Source organism: Lygodium microphyllum, chromosome 2, assembly GCF_053477565.2.
Source record: "Lygodium microphyllum isolate KBCC chromosome 2, Lygodium_microphyllum_v1.1.10, whole genome shotgun sequence".
In the NCBI taxonomy this organism is placed as follows: Eukaryota; Viridiplantae; Streptophyta; class Polypodiopsida; order Schizaeales; family Lygodiaceae; genus Lygodium; species Lygodium microphyllum.
In genome coordinates this window covers 19,446,751-19,452,881 of record NC_141136.1, presented here as the reverse complement: position 1 = coordinate 19,452,881, position 6,131 = coordinate 19,446,751, and the positions used below count along the sequence as shown (strand labels likewise).

The 6,131-nt window shown below is 43.3% G+C and overlaps 1 pseudogene; it reads left to right on the top strand.

The window, feature by feature from the left end:
• Nucleotides 1-4,228: 4,228 nt before the first annotated feature.
• On the top strand, nt 4,229-5,628 carry LOC148039533 (pyrophosphate-energized vacuolar membrane proton pump 1 pseudogene; annotated as a pseudogene).
• The last annotated feature ends 503 nt before the right edge of the window (nt 5,629-6,131 follow it).

Genomic DNA, 6,131 nt, shown 5'->3' with positions numbered 1-6,131 from the left:
TTCAATGTGGGACTTACATTCAAGATCTGAATGTGCAATTGCATGGTGATAGTTCCTAGTTTTATCAATGGTATGATGTGTCAACCATTTTTTGACCTGTTTTCTATAGCTGTTTCTTCAAATAGGGCAATGTACTGTTTTCTAGTTACATATATTAGATTACATTTTATTGATCTCCCTTATTTATGTCCTTATGTAGCTGAAGTACTTATAGCTAGTACAGTTGTTTGTGACTAACTCTCTGAATAGGCATGCAATGTGAATGAACATCGAGACAGTTGGTGCACTACCCAAAAAAAAGTCTGCGTCGGGTCTGGTTTGGACTTGTTTGTAGGAGCAATAAGAAAATAGGTCTGCAAGAGGCACAAGTCATCTGGTCACACCCACCAACACCGACTTGCCATAGTGGCGAACTCTGTGGTCGCAACAGAAGACAGCTATCTAGAGTAAGAGGCATTAGAGGATGACGAGGCACCGCTGTGATTGTTGGTTTTTCAAGGTTGTATGCCCAGTTGCACCATTCGCAGTAATTCGATCTCCAAGGCCTAATAAGGACTGGCCAGAACAGTAGAATCATCCGATGTGGCCACCAAGATTGACAGAGCTAGGTCTATGACAACTACAGATATCTCCATTACACGTGGGGATATGACATCCACAAGCAGAGAAATTCACCCGCAATGGATCCAACATGCAATGTCATATCCGACAACATGTCCAATTTGAGAGATGAGAGGGTTATAGCTCACGCAAAATCCACCGCTCCAAAAGGGTCTTTGTGTACAGACGAGAGAGAAGTGTGCAACGGAAGAAGAACACGAACACAGAGGAGGAGAGAGAGACAACAGAAAATGAAGGAAGAAAATCTGCACTGACTGTAATGAATGCTGAATACAAAACTGTGGACTGATCAGTCCCTGCACGCAGCCCGAAGCGTCAGTGAGGGCACCAGATCAGGCTGATGATGATGGCAGCACCAAAGACGGAGGAAGATGACGGAGTCCAGTCTTTTTTGGTGCCCTCACTGACACTCCGGGCTGCCTGCAGGGACTGCTCCGTCCATTTCAGTGTATTCAGCATTCATCTCAGTCAGTGCAGAATTTCTTCCTTCATTCCCTGCTTTCTCTCTCCCATCCTCTGTGTTCGTGTTCTTCTTTCGTTGCGCACTCTCACATGGATTTCTGGGCAGGTCGGCCAGATCTGGCCAAGTCGGCCAGATTTGGCAGGTCGGCCAGTTTTCTGGCCTGGGGCTATATATAGCAGCCCCCAGTCATTCCCAGTATTGTCTTCTGCAGGTTCAGCACTCTCTCCGTCCTCTCCCGCTCCAGCATTGGTGCTGCCGGCCGACCTGCCCAGAAATCTGGGCCGACTGCATATGAAAAAGCCCAGTGTGGGCTGTGTGACTCCCGAAGGCTGAATACAGACAAGAACAGCAACTACTAAGCTGACAGAGCTCCTCTGTCTCCGTCCTCTCCCGCTCCGGTGTTGGTGCTGCCATTGCTTTCAGTCTTTTCTGGTGCCCTCACTGACGCTCCGGGCTACGTGCAGGGGCTGCTCCGTCCATTTCAGTGTATTCAGCATTCATCTCAGTCAGTGCAGACTTTCTTCCTTCATTCCTTGCTTTCTCTCTCCCATCCTTTGTGTTCGTGTTCTTCCGTTGCGCACTCTCACAAGAAGGCCTGTCTAAAGTAGCATATCAAATGAGGGCATTTGATGCATTATGATAGTGTATAGTTTAGTGGCAGATTGATATGTCTACATTGATATTCGAGGGGCATCACTCTCGAATCTATTATCATTTTGTTTGCCGATATACTCAATTGCAGCATGATGATGTCCATATTTGTGTATAGAAAATAGAAATGACCATCTCATGTGTTTCTGTGTTTTTTGTGTCATTAGATGTTTTCCGCATATTTTTCCCCTCCTTTCCATAAACTTTGAGAAATGCTGAGAGTGTATACATGCTTCATCATATATCAATTAAACAACTGATGGTGTTTTTTTACACTGTAGAGGTGAAGATTGGCAGATTTTTAGTTGCAATATATGTAAATATGACAATTCTGATACGTTTCTGTCTCTGGTGAATTTCACAGGTTACAGGTCAGGAGACATTTGGTACACTTGGAGCCATAGTACAAAGTAGGACAGGGACTCGTCAGGTTGGGTTTCTGACAAATCGACATGTTGTGGTTGATTTGGACTACCCCAACCAGAAGATGTTCCATCCACTGCCTCCAAATGTTGGACCTGGTGTTTATTTGGGTGCAGTGGAAAGGGCAACGTCTTTTATTACAGATGAGCGGTGGTATGGCATTTTTACAAGTGTGAATCCAGGTTTCCCTCTTTGCTACTTGTTTTTGAGCTGTCTGCTATTAAGGCATTCTGTATTGTCCATTTTATAAACTTCTCTGTGAGTTGAAAGAAGAATTCTGGTTTCCGTTTCTTGATATAACAATATTGATACTTGATGATGCTTGCTCATGCGGCAGAGACATTTTCTCATGCGGTAGATACTTGAGGAAGTGCATTTGTAATCTGCTCTGTGATCACTAAAGCTTCTTCAAATGGCCTGCCAGGACATCCACAGCTCCACTGGATCTTTAGCCTTTTTGCCACGTGATTCAAAGTACATATAGAACATCATTTACACTCCCAATAATGGACATGATAGAGTTGAATATCGAATTGCAGACCAAATATGAAGCTACGCATGTGACTATACCACTTGTCCCATAGAGCTTGATTGACATGTCACATGCAGGATACAGCTTGCTCAGTCTGGTGTGATCCTTATCACCAATAAAGCCCATCTCAAAAGCATAATCTGCATATGCTTTGTACTGTATCTCTGGATCTGTGAGGCCATTACCAAGAGCAAATCCCTTCAAGTTGATTGGTAAACCCTCTTTCGCTTTGTTGCCCATGTGAATGCGACTAGTAACAGCATGAACGTAGTGTCCAGCATATGATCGGTAACATAGAACTCATTTCCTAAAAGCTCAGGATGTGCTTCATAGAAGGCCTGCAAAAAACTGTACATATCTTCACTGACGCCATTCTCATCATGCCGAATGTCTCGAATATCACTGATGTAACTAAAACCAGTCCCAATTGGCTGGTCAACAAATATTATGTTTGACACCTGATCCCACCCATACTTATTCCAGATAAGTGTAAGATGTCCATTGCCTTGCAGATGTAGCAATTTGTAACCATTCTTCTTCTGACATTCGCAACACTCTGATCATTGCATCTGCATACTGATCAACAGACTCTGCAAGAAATCCAATCCTTTGACCATCCTGTTCAAGAATTATGTCCATCTTTGGCCCAGTAGAGGCCGGTAGAGCTGGCATAGCTGCTTCTCCTGTCCATTGGATTGAAAGGTAGGAAATGCACTTCTCTGATGTTTGCTCAGGCCTCTTTTGGATCTGCCAGCATATTTACTATGGCAATATGAATAGCATCTTGGTTCTCTGTTTTTGATGCCCTTGCTCCATGTCTCTTTTGCTATGGCCAATTGATCACCTGTTATCATCTTCACATTGACACCTAAGTTCAAAGCTCGCTGAATGGTCTCAGTACTGTCATGTCGTGGAGGATCAAAAAGGGGTAATAGACCACAAAATCACCACGGGCCACCAGGACTCTCTTTATTCCTTTCAGGCACTTCCTGTAAGGCAACAGCAAGTGATCGCAAGCCCCGCTCAGCGAATTTGTCAATCGCTGCATGTACTCTCCCTTCAATCTCTACTTTGTTATGAGCTAGATCAAGTATCTGCTCTGGTGCACCCTTACTAGCCCTGAACCATTGTCCACCAGCATCAATGTATGTAAGAGCTGTTCTCTCTTGACCGGTAAAGCCTTACAGCCTGTAATTTCCGGAGCTTTTTCTTTTTGCCCCGTTTTTCTGGTCTACTCTTCTTTTTTTATACAGCATGCCGCTTTTTTTCTTTTGATCTTGCATCAGAAACAACGACATAAAATATTTTGTCTTTCCTTTCATGTAAGCCTTCTAAACAGTCCATAATATGGCAGTAGTGCCAAGATTACATTGGTAGCCAGAACTGTTGTATTTACGCGGTGAAGCTAAACTCACCAGCAAGCTAGTCTTGCAGCATTAGGCATACACTTGGTACTGAAATCCAAGAGATATAGCTGCTTATCGCAGTTAATACCCACATCTAAACAAATTTTGGTGCTTCAGACTGCTTTGTTGAATATGAACAGTAAACTTTATACAGGATCTGAAAAGCCATATAGTACAGAAGGAAAAATAAGCTTGAGGTGATAATCATCCAAATCTAGGGCACAGTTACAAAACGGTTCCAAAGCTTGTAAGCCCCAGCCTTGCAGATACGATCCAAAGCAGGAATGTGCCCCAGCTCTCTTTACAGCAATTTTCACTACAGTTGCATTTATATTGGGAGCTTTGAGGTCCATAGTGTCGGGATTTTTGGGCATGATGATTGCAACATATGCGAATGCTCGCACAACTTTGGAAGCCAGAAAAGGGATAGGCAAAGTATTCAAAATCGCCTTCCAATCAGGTTCGATGATGGGTTTATTACTTGCTGCTAATGGCCTCATAGTTTTATACATCACTATAAAACTGTTCGAGCTTTATTATAAAAATAACTGGGAGGGCCTTTTTGAGGCCATCACTGGCTATGGGCTTGGATGCTCATCTGTGGCTCTATTTGAAAGGGTTGGAGGTGAAACCTATACCAAAACTGCGGATGTTAGAGCAGATCTTGTTGGAAAAGTAGAAAGGAATATCTCAGAGGACGATCCGCGAAATCCAGCGATCATTGCTGACAATGTGGGTGATAATGTGGGAGATATTGCTGGAATGGGTTCAGATTTGTTTGGCTCCTTTGCTGAAGCTTCTTGCACAGCTCTTGTTGTGGCTTCCATGTCATCATTTGGCACAAATCATGACTTCACTGCTATGTGCTTCCCTCTACTCATTAGCTCTATGGGCATTGTGGTGTGCCTCATCACAACCTTGTTCGCAACTTATGTGTTTGAGATCTCAAATCTAAGGGATATTGAATCTACATTGAAGAGACAGTTTGCTGATATCCACCATCTTAATGACATTTGGTGCAGCTTTTGTTTGTTGGCTGGCACTACCATCCACGTTTTACATATATGATCCTAATGGTGGGTGCAAAGATGGTTCAAAACTGGAAAATATTTTTTTGCATTGGAGTAGGGCTTTGGGCAGGGTTGGTAATTGGCTACGTTACAGAGTATTTCACCAGCAATACATACAGACCAGTCCAGGATGTTGCTGATTCTTGCAGGACAGGAGCTGCTACCAATGTCATCTTTGGTTTGGCACTTGGCTACAAGTCTGTAATTGTTCCAATATTTGCTATTGCTGTTGCCATCTATGTCAGCCATACCCTAGTAGCCATGTACGGGATCACAGTTGCAGCTCTTGGAATGCTTTGTACCATTGCCACCTGTCTAGCCATAGATGCATATGGTCCCATAAGTGATAATGTTGGTATCGCAACCGGTCTCTGGATGACCATGATACTTCTTACACAGCTCTCCACAAGAAGCGCAGCCGCAGTATAGACTATGAGGCCACGAAGGCTTTCAAGATGGACAAATTCCTCAACCATAGGACTTCTTCAAAGTCCAGCTTGCGACATCAACAGCCCCCAGTTGACAGCACTTTGGGGGAGTGCTTTCTCAGATTGGTCTCCGTGATCCGCACTTTGGGGGAGCACTTTCTCAGATTAGAAGAGATGAAACTGCAGATGCAGAGAGAGTCTGAGCGATTTCGTGATGATCTGGAGGCCAGGTGTACAAAGATGTTCCTAGAGTCCGAGAAGCAGATTGCTGAGATGTTTGCTTGGGCTCTGAGCAGCAGTAAGAAAACTGATGAGCTTTTGCTGATGATTGTCGGTATTTTGTTCATCATTTGATTATTCTAAATGTTTCTTTCTTCCAGTTAATTTTTGGCTCTTCATGCTACGTTTCATATCATTTCATCTATATTACAGCTAATGCATTGAAATTATTCCACGCTTTTTTTATAAGAAATGTTTTGATATTTTGATGTTTTACAAATGCGTGTTTTGATGTTTTACAAATGTCTCTTATGTTTC